Raw genomic sequence first — 14,186 nt, forward strand, 5'->3', positions numbered from 1 at the left:
TTTTAAAGAAAACATTTCTCTAGTGTTTAAATGGAGAGAAAATGTCATTGTTTCATGGTTGGCAGGAGAATGACAAGACTGTCCAACTATTTTAAATCCTGTTCTTTAATTACTTCCTCTAATAATTGCCCAATGCCTTTGTCCTGCTCTTGACATGACTTTTCCTGAGCTTTAGTTATCCCTGGAATTTCTGGAAGAACTCTTTTCTCTTGAATGTGCAAGTTTGTGGTTTCTCTGCTCCTTCTTATCCCTTAATATGAGCCTATTAGCGTCTCATCTCAGGATGTGTCAGTATCTCTGGTATACCAATGATGCGTTCCTTGTTTTCAAGCACTGATGTGAATTTATATCATCTTTCTTATTTTCCTTCTCATGAGAGTTGAGGCAGAGAACAGGAGTATTTTATCCACTCTTTTATTATATCCTCATTTTTAAGGTATTCATATAACATGATCAATTTTACAGATGAAAAAGAAAATGAGATGGCTACTCACCTCGCCCAAATTCAATTAGCTGGCAAGCTGTAGACTGAGTTTAATCACTTAACTCTTTATGTAGAGTTTGCTTGTCTCTCATTAGTATCCAGTTATAAATGGTAACATGATGGGGCATTCTTAATACCCTTGATGAACAGTTAGTGTACTTACATAATCAGGCAAATTATCTTGAAATTCTGGCAAATCGCATATTGAATCACACGTCAGTGACTCTGAAGCTAACAGTGTATATTTTCATATCACTGCAATTCATTATGGCATGTGTTTTGGCTTGCTACCATAGTTTCATGTTTTCTCAAAATACACAATGTATACATACACTCTCAAATTAATAAACTAGCCATTAAAGTTGCGCACATGGTCCATATGAAAGTCACTCAGTCCTGTCTGACTCTTGAGACCCCGTGGACTATACAGTCCACGGAATTCTCCAGGCCAGAATACCGGAGTGGGTAGCCTTTCCCTTCTTCAGGGGCTCTTCCAAACCCAGGGATCAAACCAGGTCTCCCACAATGCAGGCGGATTCTTTACCAGCTGAGCCACAAGGGTGGGTATCAATATATTTCTTGCAGAGGAAGATGGGTATACTAACCCAGTGCCTCATTATTGTCGTTCTCAGTGTTAATTCCATCATTTGCTTTGGAATTTTCATTTGTATTATCCTGTTGATTAGGGGTTGTTTTTCTGTCTCTGCTTAATTTATTCCTGTCTCATCATTTGTAGTTGTCTCCACCTGATCTCGTTCATTTTCAAGTCAGTATGAATCTTGTCTTAGTGGGTTGGGGTTACCATGCCATGCTGATGCTGAAGATCCAGTTCCGATCCAATGGAATACTGAAGATGCAGTTATTGAATTAGGTTTCTCTGTGTGCTCTTGTACTCTTTCTGCAGGTATGTAACTTCACATGTGCGGTAGTCTTGGGGAGAATGTGCATATTATTTTAGCTCTTCCCCAGCCTCCTGTATAGCATCATGAGCTGGTGCTGGACCAAGCTAAAGCATGGGTTCTTTTTGACCTCTCTTACCCATGGCTTCTTGACATGGGTGCCAGCAGGTTTAAAGCTCCTTTCTTCCTGCTCAGAACTTGTGAGTCCATATCCTTGTTCTGTTGCTGATCAAAGAACATGTCTTTGATTGAATCTTCTTGATTTTATGTATTCAGTTTTATCCACTATTTGATAATTATTTTCTTCTCATCTTTTGTTGCATGGCAGTGACCAGGACAGGCCTCTCCCTCACTATGTTTTTAAAAGTTCACTGTGATTCTGATAAAAATAATCTCTAATTAATTTATTCCTGTCATTAAATGTTTAACAGCAGTACTCAAACACTTTCAGATCACACTTAGTGCTAGCCAGCTCAAGGGCCGGACAGATGCCAAAATATTTTTCATTTGTATTTTGGTATTTCATATTTGCTAAATATGAGCCATTATGTGATATATTTACATATATATGATGAGCATGAATCAAAACATTTCCCTCTGATTTTCTTAATTGGTTGTGGAAGGAGAAATGTCTTTAATCTTGTTTGTAAATGATGTTTAATTTTCTTAGCGCTAATTGGTGGCAATACGAAACACTCTTCATGGGTAAAACACATTCTGGAAGATCTTATTTATGGCTTTAATATCCTTAGTTAATGATTCTTGCACCTGGAGCCATTCTCTTGTATGACTTGACTCAAGAAGTAACGCTAGGTAAGGTGAGTTTTAAATTATAGACCTGTACGGTCTAAGGGGAAAAAATAAACATGGGGAGTGAGTTACTCAAATCAATTTTTAGCAAAACATGTTTATGGGTAGCAATCAGACATTTTTCACAAATATGCCCTTCAAGGCTAATCTAGACTTTTATGAAAAACAGGGAAGCATATTAGATCAAGGCAGAATAACTACATGAATTATTGGAATATAATTACCATGGGTTATAGCAACCTTTTGTAATAAAAGTCTTAGAATTTAAAAAATCAAATCGATATTCTTTTTCTATATACAAATACTGTCCAACCCTGTCTCACATTGGCCCTCATACCACTTCTAAAAGGTTAGAAGAAACTTTTCAAATTATGTTTACACTTGTATTTAAAATAAGGGAAATAACCTCATGATTGAAATCACTGGGATTTGTGACAAAGGCTCTTTTGATGAGAGGTTGATCTGGCCACACACAGAGCCAACAAGAGCTCAGTGGGCAATCACACAACGGACTTTCTTCAAATACTGCCCCTTACATGTCATAAACACACATCCAGGCTACACTGCACACAGGTAGGAAGGAGGGACAGCTGAGTTTAATACAAGGTTTCCAGATAGCTAGACAAAAGGTTTTTGAGACTATAGAAGGCGTAGAAAACTTCATTCTTTCATCATTTATTTTCTTTCATAGAAATAAATCTCATAATTGCATTTCCTTCTCACCTACCTGTTTCCCTTCTACCATCCATCCATGTCAGATCCAGGAAGATATGACTCAAGATCCTCTCAGGAAACTGTTTATACTTGGAAATAAGCAATCTGATTAGGATTATCACTACTTCATCCTGCCTAATTCAGAGGTTATTGGTGCCCATAAAGTTACATGGACTTTTTATTACTCAGCTTTCCTGTTGTAGTGAAAAGCTACAATTTGATTAATTGTTGATTGCTAAAAAGTTACTGAAAACTTTTATGTGAGTCTACCAAAGCAAAGGGAGAAAGTGCAAGAGGAAAACTCAATAATAAATTGCTCCACGTAAGGATGGGACTGTACTTGGGATGCATACAACATATATGAGTGTTTTATCATTTGATTATATGTCATGAAAGTCATAATTGGACTGACCAAACACCATGATGAAACAATGAAAGCAGTGAATATAGATACATCTTTTGGGGAAAAACATACTTATTTATAAAACGAATGGTGGAGGGTAAAGAAAAAAATATCTATAGGGACAGAATGTGGACTGACACAGGATATTTATAGCAGTTTGAAGGTACATTTTCGTGTGTACTAATTTCAAAACCGGCGACCAAGGTGGCTGCAACCATGGCCAGGAGAAGCTACCCCAGGCCCCTAAGCCCAAGGCCAGGGGTGGTGGGTGGGAGGAGCAACCCACGCCCGAGGCCAGGGGCGGTGGCCGGGAGGACCGACCCCACGTCCAAGGAGCTGTGGCTGCGCAGGCGCGGGCGCAGAAGGGTCTAGAGGAACTATCCCACGTTGAAGGTCAGGAAGGGCGGCGGTGAGGAGATACCCCTCGTCCAAGATAAGGAGCAATGGCTGCACTTTGCTGGAGCAGCCATGAAGAGATACCCTACGTCCAAGGTAAGAGAAACCCAAGTAAGACAGTAGGTGTTGTAAGAGCATCAGAGGGCAAACACACTGAAACCATACTCACATAAAACTAGTCAATCTAATCACACTAGGACCACAGCCTTGTCTAACTCAATGAAACTAAGCCATGCCCGTGGGGCAACCCAAGATGGGCAGGTCATGGTGGAGAGATCTGACAGAATGTGGTCCACTGGAGAAGGGAATGGCAAACCACTTCAGTATTCTTGCCTTGAGAACCCCATGAACAGTATGAAAAGGCAAAATGATAGCGTACTGAAAGAGAAACTCCCCAAGTCAGTAGGTGCCCAATATGCTACTGGAGATCAGTGGAGAAATAACTCCAGAAAGAATGAAGGGATGGAGCCAAAGCAAAAAGATTATTCAGCTGTGGATGTGACTGGTGATACTTCTATCAAGGTCCGATGCTGTAAAGAGCAATATTGCATAGGAACCTGGAATGTCAGGTCCATGAATCAAGGCAAATTGGAAGTGGTCAAACAGATGGCAAGAGTGAATGTTGACATTCTAGGAATCAGCGAACTGAAATAGACTGGAATGGGTGAATTTAACTCCGATGACCATTATATCTACTACTGCGGGCAGGAATCCCTCAGAAGAAATGGAGTAGCCATCATGGTCAACAAAAGAGTCCGAAATGCAGTACTTGGATGCAGTCTCAAAAACAACAGAATGATCTCTGTTCGTTTCCAAGGCAAACCATTCAATATCACAGTAATCCAAGTCTATGCCCCAACCAGTAACGCTGAAGAAGCTGAAGTTGAATGGTTCTATGAAGACCAACAAGACCTTTTAGAACTAACACCCCCAAAAGATGTCCTTTTCATTATAGGGGACTGGAATGCAAAAGTAGGAAGTCAAGAAACACCTGGAGTAACAGGCAAATTTGACCTTGGAATACGGATTGAAGCGAGGCAAAGGCGAATAGAGTTTTGCCAAGAAAATGCACTGGTCATAACAAACACCCTCTTCCAACAACACAAGAGAAGACTCTATACATGGACATCACCAGATCGTCAACACCAAAATCAGATTGATTATGTTCTTTGCAGCCAAAGATGGAGAAGCTGTATACAGTCAGCAAAAACAAGACCAGGAGCTGACTGTGGCTCAGACCATGAACTCCTTATTGCCAAATTCAGACTTAAATTGAAGAAAGTAGGGAAAACCACTAGACCATTCAGGTATGACCTAAATCAAATCCCTTATGATTATACAGTGGAAGTGAGAAATAGATGTAAGGGCCTAGATCTGATAGATAGAGTGCCTGATGAACTATGGAATGAGGTTCATGACATTGTACAAGAGACAGGGATCAAGACCATCCCCATGGAAAAGAAATGCAAAAAAGCAAAATGGCTGTCTGGGGAGGCCTTACAAATAGCTGTGAAAAGAAGAGAAGCAAAAAGCAGAGGAGAAAAGGAAAGATATAAGCATCTGAATGCAGAGTTCCAAAGAATAGCAAGAAGAGATAAGAAAACCTTCTTCAGCGATCAATGCAAAGAAATGGAAAACAACAGAATGGGAAAGACTAGAGATCTCTTCAAGAAAATCAGAGATACCAAAGGAACATTTCATGCAAAGATGGGCTCGATAAAGGACAGAAATGGTATGGACCTAACAGAAGCAGAAGACATTAAGAAGAGATGGCAAGAATACACAGAAGAACTGTACAAAAAAGATCTTCACAACCCAGATAATCACAATGGTGTGATCACTGACCTAGAGCCAGACATCCTGGAATGTGAAGTCAAGTGGGCCTTAGAAAGCATCACTATGAACAAAGCTAGTGGAGGTGATGGAATTCCAGTTGAGCTATTCCAAATCCTGAAAGATGATGCTGTGAAAGTGCTGCACTCAATATGCCAGCAAATTTGGAAAACTCAGCAGTGGCCACAGGACTGGAAAAGGTCAGTTTTCATTCCAATCCCAAAGAAAGGCAATGCCAAAGAATGCTCAAACTACCGCACAATTGCACTCATCTCACATGCTAGTAAAGTAATGCTCAAAATTCTCCAAGCCAGGCTTCAGCAATACGTGAACCGTGAACTTCCTGATGTTCAAGCTGGTTTTAGAAAAGGCAGAGGAACCAGAGATCAAATTGCCAACATTCGCTGGATCATGGAAAAAGCAAGAGAGTTCCAGAAAAGCATCTATTTCTGCTGTATTGACTATGCCAATGCCTTTGACTTGTGGATCACAACAAACTGTGGAAAATTTTGAAAGAGATGGGAATACCAGACCACCTGATCTGCCTCTTGAGAAATTTGTATGCAGGTCAGGAAGCAACAGTTAGAACTGGACATGGAACAACGGACTGGTTCCAAATAGGAAAAGGAGTACGTCAAGGCTGTATATTGTCACCCTGTTTATTTAACTTCTATGCAGAGTACATCATGAGAAACGCTGGGTTGGAAGAAACACAAGCTGGAATCAAGATTGCCGGGAGAAATATCAATAACCTCAGATATGCAGATGACACCACCCTTATGGCAGAAAGTGAAGAGAAACTAAAAAGCCTCTTGATGAAAGTGAAAGTGGAGAGTGAAAAAGTTGGCTTAAAGCTCAACATTCAGAAAACGAAGATCATGGCATCCAGTCCCATCACTTCATGGGAAATAGATGGGGAAACAGTGTCAGACTTTATTTTTCTGGGCTTCAAAATCACTGCAGATGGTGACTGTAGCCATGAAATTAAAAGACACTTACTCCTTGGAAGGAAAGTTATGACCAACGTAGATAGCATATTCAAAAGCAGAGACATTACTTTGACAACTGTTCGTCTAGTCAAGGCTATGGTTTTTCCTGTGGTCATGTATGGATGTGAGAGTTGGACTTTGAAGAAGGCTGAGTGCCGAAGAATTGATGCTTTTGAACTGTGGTGTTGGAGAAGACTCTTGAGAGTCCCTTGCAGTGCAAGGAGTTCCAACCAGTCCATTCTGAAGGAGATCAGCCCTGAGATTTCTTTGGAAGAAATGATGCTAAAGCTGAAACTCCAGTACTTTGGCCACCTCATGCGAAGAGTTGACTCATTGGAAAAGACTCTGATGCTGGGAGGGATTAGGGGCAAGAGGAGAAGGGGACGATAGAGGATGAGTTGGCTGGATGGTCAGTTCATCACTTACTTGATGGACATGAGTCTGAGTGAACTCCGGGAGTTGGTGATGGACAGGGAGGCCTGGCGTGCTGTGATTCATGGGGTCGAAAAGAGCTGGACACCACTGAGTGACTGATCTGATCTGAATTTCAAAACAATATCTATAGTTGACCAAGTGCAGCATAACCCCCTTGAATCTGAACTTGAATTGAAAGCAGTTTTCAAATACAAGTCTGCTTTGCCAATGTCAACTGATTCACAAAGAGTGACACAGGTTATTTGTACCAACTCAATGAATTGTTCTGGGTTCATGTGTATGGAAAGTAGAAACAGGCAACAATGATATCTCGTATGGGATCCATTGTGCTCTAATGCAAAACTGCATTCAAATAAGGATTATAAGTATGAATATGCTCTGAAAACCAATAGGTGACAAGTTTAAAACACTGCAGAATGTTTCCGCAAGGAAAAGATAAAATGAAAAAATGAGATGTGAGAGCTGGAAGAATTCTTAGAGTTGTTCTAGCCCAACTTTTCCCAAAGTGTGGTCTGCCGACACAAGACATTCATTGAGGAATAAACAGGAAAAAAAGAGACAATATGAACTGTTTCTGGGAAAGTTAGTTTAAGAAAAGTTTGCTTAAACTCTTAAGTTTATTCCTTTATTGCAAGATTTTTCAAACAAGTGTATTTTAAATCTCCAAGAAAGAAAATTCCCAAATTTGACACAGACAGAAGTGTAAATGCAGTATTTGTGCACATCCATACCTATGTGTGTGCATGAGAACTAATGCTCTATGGGAGACACTTTAAAAATTTGATTCTTATTCAGCACCCCTGTTTTGAAAAATAAGTACTGAGGTCCAACATCACAGCCCACGGTGGTCAAGGTGTGCAGTGACCGCTGTTCCCACAACTCAGATTTCCTGACTCTGGAATGCTCCCCTTCACATTGTGCCCTTAAAGAGGCTGTGGGCCATGGTGTCCATCCCCTGAGTAGAACAGGTGATAGCCAGCATTACCAACAGAAAAAAAGATTCAGAATATCCCCCCACTGGCCTGCTGAAATGTCAAGAGTTTTATTCTTTAAGGCCTTCTTAGAGGCATAAGATTTTTAATTGAGCCTCAGCATGAAATAACTGCAAAAATCCTATATTCAGCCAATTTAGAGTATTTTCACTGCTAATACCTAGGATTGGAAGAAGCAGGGGGCAAAACTAGTCTTCTTTAAGGCGTGTCTGCCTGCTTTAAAGGGAGAAATTAGGAAAAGTTTTCATTAGTGCTTCCCAGTTTAATTGCTTATGTGGCCATCTGGTTGAATTCTGTAGGTCTGAGGTGGACCTGAGAGTCTGCATTTTTACCAAGCTCCCAGGTCAGGCTAATGCTGCTGGTTTATAGGACTATGCTTTTGAGGAACAAGAGGCTGGGTTGGGAAATAACAAAGAAGCAAGATTTTTCTGTGTGTATGTGTGGGGAAGAGAGAATGGTATAAATGTAAAGGCCAGCACAAAAACCCATAGTTTTGCTGAGAAATACAAGGAGAGAATATTTGAAAACTGACCGAGTTGAATTTAAATATTAACTCTAAATTATGGAATTTTGCTATCTGTTTGGCTACTGTCTTCCCTGGATCTCCCATTTCACTCAGCCGGTTTTTATTCTGAGACTGAGAAAAGACCCAGGTATATGATTGCCTTCATCCACTTACTATTTCTGTCTTAACTTTGAGAACAATTTGTTAGTTGCTCAGTCATGTCCAACTCTTTGTGACCCCATGGACTGTAGCCCACCAGGCTCCTCTGTCCATGGACTTCTCCAGGAAAAAATACTGGAGTGGGTAGCTATTCCATTATCCAGGTGATCTTCCTGACCCAGGAGACAAACCCAGGTCTTCCGCATTGTAGGCAGATTATTATTATTATTATTATTATTATTACCATCTGAGCCACCAGGGGAGAGAATAACAAGACCCTTACAGGAAACTTTTTACAATTGAGGTTAAGGGCATCCATTCCTCTTTTACGTGGACTCTTTTCTGAGCTTCTGTTTATGATCTATTCCATGAGGACTAAAAAATATGACTATAAAATGAGGCAATATACATGGACTTACTTGTAAAACACTCTACGCCAGTTCCTCATTTTCTGTCTTTGTCCCTGGAAAGATCAATGAATGAAACTTGGGGCTGGAAGTGAATACAAATTTTGGATGCCAGCAAAATTTGCAGTTAGGATGCTGTTGCTTTGTCTCTACTATTGTTCCCAAGACAGACACCTGTTCCCCCAGTACCTCTGTTTCTCCATCAGCAAACACGCTTCCTATGCTGGGGAGTCAGTGATACAGATGGCGGTGGCAGCAGTGTTCTGTTGAGGAAACAACAGTCTAGCCTGTTTTGGAGTTTCTGGCTGTTTTTAATTCAAGACACTTATATCTGTCACACAATCAAGTATTTTCTAGACAAAAAGCTTTATGTATACTGTCAAGGAATTAGTTTTCCACCATCGTGCCATACTGAAGCACTGCCTTTGCACTACAAAATGCGAGAGAGAACAGAAAACAGCACAGTCATTTGAGAAATCCTTGCAACTTGAGATATACAAATCAGGTTTGCTGAATTTTCTCAGTGGGCCTGAGTTCTACAGGGACAGATGAGAGGGCTGTGCTGAGGGTTCAGTTTCTCTGAAAAGGAGTGTCTACCTTAGTTGCAGTTTAGCCCGTTTTGGAGTCTCTGGCTATTTTTAATTCAAGACATTTATTCTGTCACATGATCAAGTTTCAGTAGGACCCATAGATGGTAGTTAGTGAAGGACTTGCAGCCGCAGAGCTTCTCTTCGCACTCAGGCATGGACCATGGTGCCAACACGGACTTCCCAGGTGGGCTCGTGGTAAAGAATCTGTCTGCCAGTGCAGGAGATGCAAGAGATGTGAGTTTGATTCCTGGGTTGGGAAGCTCCCCTGGAGTAGGAAATGGCAACCCACTCCAGTATTCTTGCCTGGAGATCCCACGGACAGAGGAGCCTGGCGGGCTACAGTCCATGGGTTGCAGAGTTGGACATGACTAAGCACTGTGGCCTCAACAGGCCAACTTGGGTTCAGGGATAGATTCCGCTGTCTCATCTCTGTGTAGACTGAACTGACCTCACTGTTTTGAACCTCAGTTTCCACATCCAGAAAATGGTGATACTCGCCTTTCAAATTGGAGTGAAAATGAAAAAGAGCACATGTTAAACACCCTTCCACAATAAGACCCAAAGGAATAGCTGTCATTTTATTTTTACTGTTTATTTTATTGTTCATTCTACTATTAGTGCTTATATTATTATTTTCTTTTCGGATCTTTGTTGATGCTACCCTTTCCCTGTCCCATGGCATTAGAGGCTGACCTTTCCCACTGCCTTCTTTCCTTTCTCCTGCATGGTATCTGTAGTATGTAGTAGTCATGGTCTCATTGCTGTTCTCCCCTTCCCCAACCCTGCTTCCACATCCCCACCTGCCACACAGTTAAATCCTGTTGTACACTCATCCTCACAAAACTGGCAGGCATACAGAGTCCCATTGAACATTTCAGGTATAGAGCCAAGGCACAGAGCCAGCTCATAATTACTTTCTAGAAAGTTATGTTTTAAGTGCTAATGTAGCACATCTGAAATCCTATGCATGTAGGGCCTGAATTGGTTAGAAAGTGTAAGGTTTTTTCTGTTACTGGTCTGCCTTTTATAACTTTGAACAAGTCATTTTCACTCTTTTTTGCTCACACCCCTAATGGAAATATTAGGGAGATAATAGCAGAAAGGTGTTTCTAAATATTAAGTGATGTATAAAGGAAACACATATCAGATGCTGTCTGTTGGATGCTGCTGATTCTTCCACCATATGTTTTTCTGTGACCTTCAGTTTCCTAGGATCAGTCTAGGAATTAATAATATTAACACAAGTCAAGAAGTACTCCAGTTTTCCGGTGTCTTCTTAAGGTGGCTGTTCTGCTTGTTCTGTTGCTGCAGATTTTTAATTGCTTGTTGCACATACTTGGCCCATTTCCTAATATCAGAAATTGTTGGTATTGAGGCTTCAAATGAAGTCCTAGGTACATGCAGAATATAGAAGAGCACCCAGCTTAAGAATAAGAAGAGTACTCTGTAAATACATTATAAATCCTGACTCTCCTGGCTGAGTTGGTTCCTGCTCACTCTTACCTTTAAAACCTAGCATTTGACCTTGTTCTCTGAGACTCAGACTCTAATTTCACAATCACTACCTTCTAGACCATGCCTTAGTTTTTCGACTCTTCCTTCTCAGTTTTCCCCCAGCTATTTCTGCCCCAGATTTAAGTCAGGCAATTTGCAATCTACTGCCTTTGAGACCCTGCATTGACAGAGTGAGGGTGAAGCCCATCGCAGAACTTATCTGTTTTATAAAGTAAAGCTTGAGCAAATGTCTTGACATGACTGGAGAGTGGGAGGAGGGAGACTGTAGTCAAGTGGACTCACTCCATCCTCCTGGATTCTCCCAGGCTACAGACAAATCTAAAATGACCTTAGAGATGGTTCATTTTGCCAACCCAAGAGTAAATTGTTTCCTAACATTTGAAATGTCCTCATGAGCAAACTCATTCTAAATGTTCACACTTACAGCTACCTAGAAGGTGTGTTAATACTTTCAAAATAATATTTGAGACTTGTAAGATGATGGTTTAGTGCTGGATGTTTTAGTCATTGCTAGGTGCTTTAACTGATGATGATGAATGTATAAAATAGCCTCACAAATGGCTTAAATAGAAATGTATATATTTCTAGGTCTGTTTCTCTTTTCTTAGAGCTATAATCATCTATTCTAGTAAAATTATATTTTCTTTTCTTTGTGATGAACTTTGCTTATGTAGTTCATTTTTATTCCTTGCCTGAGCTATTTTCATTTCAAAGTTACAACTCCTAAACTGGAGATGATTACCATCTCGCTTTTTAGTAATTTCCATTTGAATACTATAAAAGTATCATTCTCCTTAAATCTCTTAATATTTTGAGCTTTCTATTTATAATTAAAATAAAAACTCACTTTCACATATCTTCAAGGAAGAAAGTTTTATTTAAGCAATTATTTTGCACATGCCTTTCTGTTTTGCAGTAGCTATGCAGGCTATCCCCAGGCAAAATCCTGTTGAGCATGCAGCTGATTCTTAGCATCTCCCTGTCCTCTTTCATGGGAAGTTCTTGTCCACGGCCATCCCTCCATAGGCTTGCTGTGGAAAGTACCACTGCACAATCTAGACCAGGAGTCCAAACTCCAATGCCTGTAGGAATGAAGTAGTGAAAGGTAATGAGCAAAGTCAACAGCATGGAAATGGTGAAGACTGTGGTGAGCCAGAGAGTAGCTGCCCTATTCAAACTGGGCAGCCATTATTCAATTTCAATAGGCTTATTGCCAAATCATTATTCTAGATCTACCGCTTTTTCATGAGAACCCTGAAATCCAGATTCAATTCAAAGTATAATGTGGACAAATATTGCATGGACCTAACAAATCACATCAACATACTGCCCTTTGTAGATCTTTTCCTTTGTCCCCCTAACTGTTTGTGACATTTACACTTATCTGTCCCAAGATGTACCTTTCTCTGCTGGGGTTAAAATGAGTAAAAGTATTAACACTTATAAAAGTACAAATAATGTGTTGATAAAGTAGTAAATGACTGTGACATAGTAGTGTTAGGGGTAGAATAACAGACAGGGTATCAATTGGAGACGTATTTGGTAGAAAGATAAAAATAAAAGCAGGCAGAAAATTGATTTTGATTTTGATAAGGCAGCTTTTGGCCATGTTAAAATGTACTGCTTTAATTTAAGTATGGTGCCAATTGTGGTTGAAATTAAACATGTGCCCATTTCTTCTTTCATTAAGCTGTATCTTTAAACTGTCCTCAATCACTATAATTCAATGGAATGAGTGATGAGGGATATGAAGAAGAAGGCAGCCACCTCTGACTATTTTGCAGGGGTCCTCAACCTCCAGGATCTAATCTCTGATGATCTGAGATGCAGATGATGTAATAATAATAGAAATAAAGTGCATGATAAATGTAATGTGTTTGAATCATCCCCAAATCAGCTTCCCACCACCGTCTGTGGACAAATTGTCTTCCATGAAACCAGTCACTGGTGCCAAAAATGCTGAGGACCACTGGAGGGTTTAAGTTTAAAAAGTTTAAAATTTAAGGAAAGACTAAATGATTCTCTTTTGTGATGGCCAAAGTCAGGAACAAATTTACCAGATAAAGGATAATGCCAGAAAGATAAATGATATTTAAATCTTTTTAGTCCTTCCCAGATACATTTTCTTCTAGATTTTGGATTTACCTTCAAAGCAAACTTTTAGGAAAGTTCTGAAACTTTTTTGCCATGGATGCATAAGAAAGACCACACAGGCACATATAAAATGGAAACTTACTAGAAACTGACCTCAGTTGAAAACATTTCCTGTATGTGTGCTATCATTATCAACCTGATCATTCTCCACAAAAAATATTCTCAAAGCTACAACAAATCTACTCCTTTGAAATTATTTGTTTTTGAACCTTAGTTATCAAATACAGAAGTCTGTACACCTAGCTATAGTTTCTCTACATGGTTGCAAAATGTGTGTTTCATGAACTCAGACTCTTCTCTAAGAAGTATTTGAATGCCTGAAAGATTGCTTGTTTATCTGTCTCTCTCTCTTTTTTTTCTTAGGAAGAGAAATATGACTGGGAAATTAATCTTGGGAAATGTCCTACACAACTTGGCCTTTGAAGACCAAAGATATTTTTTCAAAGAAATTTATTGATTTTGTCACAGATTTTTGGAAGGATGATCAAGAATACTACAGGGGAAAACAAAAACAAAAAAACAACCAAACATTGTCGTGAATTGTGCTAAGTTTTTAGCATATATAAATTAAATATGACATGAATCTGACAGGTACTAATTTGAGTTTTTTCTAACCCTAAGTAATAATAATAAATAAGAACACACTCATGCATTACAAACCTCCAATACAGCAAGATTTCATTCACAGAAGTAAGAAAATTTCAAACTGCAGACTCAGCTTAGTTCTGAATTATACATCTTGGAACAGTGTTAAGTCAAATATTTGAGTATCTGTAAAACTAAGCCTTCCCATTTCAATTACAATCCATTATGAGTCTGTCCCTCTTTACAAGACTGATGTTAGGACTGCATCATGTCTCTAGCTCTGCTAAGGCAGATCTTTAAAGGAAATCTGGTTGGC

The sequence above is a fragment of the Bos mutus genome, chromosome 2 (genome assembly GCF_027580195.1).
Source record: "Bos mutus isolate GX-2022 chromosome 2, NWIPB_WYAK_1.1, whole genome shotgun sequence".
Lineage (NCBI taxonomy): Eukaryota > Metazoa > Chordata > Mammalia > Artiodactyla > Bovidae > Bos > Bos mutus.